Raw genomic sequence first — 1,504 nt, 5'->3', positions numbered from 1 at the left:
TTTCCTTCCTGCTTCAAGAATTTCCTTTAGCTAACAAATTCTTCGTTTTCCTTCAATGAGAATGTCTTTATTTTTCATTCCTAAAGAATAATTTTGCCAGATTTGTTGCCATACTCAAACTTGTCTGTATCTTCAATGCACAGTAAGCCAATGTCTGAGACACTGGTTTTGAAGCAAAGAAAGCTTTATTATCAGATGAAAAGGCAGGGGATCATTCCCAAAGCAGCCTTGCCCTGTTGAGCCTAGGGACAGCTTACATGCAGGAGAGGAGGGTAAGGAGTTTCTAGAAACCTTGAGTTGGTGTGGGGGTTGGGGGTTTGTAACAATCTGGAAGTGAGCATTCTGGACAATGAGGTACTATTTGGGACCTGGTATGATCAGATACGTCAAGACCAACATTACCATTAATTAGGTTAGGGAATTAATTAGGTATGGAACAAAATAATGTGGAGCTAAGTTAATAACGCAACCAAAACAACTATAGTTCTCCTTGTGCTTTCAAAGTAGGTCCTGAGGCCAGGTGTTAGTGTCAGTCTGACAGTTCTTTCTCTCAGCACTTGACTAATGTGCCACTTCTGGCCTCTCTGGTTTCTGATGACAATCTGTTTTCCTTTGAATGGTTTCCCCTTACAGACAAGGTGTTTTTCTCTCCCTGCTTTCAAGAACTTTTCTTTGTCTTTAGTTTTCTGCAGTCTGATTATGATATGTCTTGGTATAGATTTCTTTCAGTTTTTTTTTTTTTTTGGGCGGGGGGGGGGAGATTGCTCACCTTGAATCTATAGGTTTATCTGTCTTTTGCCAAACTTGGAAATTTTTCTCCTATAATTTCTTCTTTTTAAATTTTCTCTTAACAGTTTAGTAATTTCTAGTTTATTCACACAGTTGTGCGATCATTGCCACAATCAATTTAAGAACTTTTAATCACCACAAGATGCTCTATAACCATTAGCAGCACCTTCCCATACCCCCTCTCTCCAGCCTGGGGCAACCACTGATCTACTCTATGGATTTGCCTATTCTGGACATTTCACCTAGGTGCAATCACACAATATATGGTCTTTCGTAACTGGTGTTTCTGAACCACATAATGTTTTCAAGATTCATTCATGTACACGCATCCAGTACCCCATTTCGTTTTATCGCCAAAAAATACTTCCTTGTATAGCTATACCACTTTTTTATTTATCTATTCAGCAGTCGATAGGCATTTGAGTTCTTTCTAATTTTTAGCTATTGTGAATGCTACTATGAACATTTTTAAAAAGATTTTCTTTTTAAGTAAACTCTATACCCAACATGGGGCTTGAACCCACAACCCCAAGATCAAGAGTTGCATGCTTTTCTGACTGAGGCCAGCCAGGTGTCCCTGCTATGAACATTCTTGTACAATGGACAGGAATTTTGTGTAGGCCAATGTTTTCTTTGGGGTATATACCTAAGAGTGGAATTGCTGGTCATATCATGATTCTATGCCTAACTCTGAGGAACTGCTAAACTGTTTTCC

Source organism: Vulpes vulpes, chromosome 8, assembly GCF_048418805.1.
Source record: "Vulpes vulpes isolate BD-2025 chromosome 8, VulVul3, whole genome shotgun sequence".
Lineage (NCBI taxonomy): Eukaryota > Metazoa > Chordata > Mammalia > Carnivora > Canidae > Vulpes > Vulpes vulpes.
Note: the sequence above shows the minus strand (reverse complement) of the source record.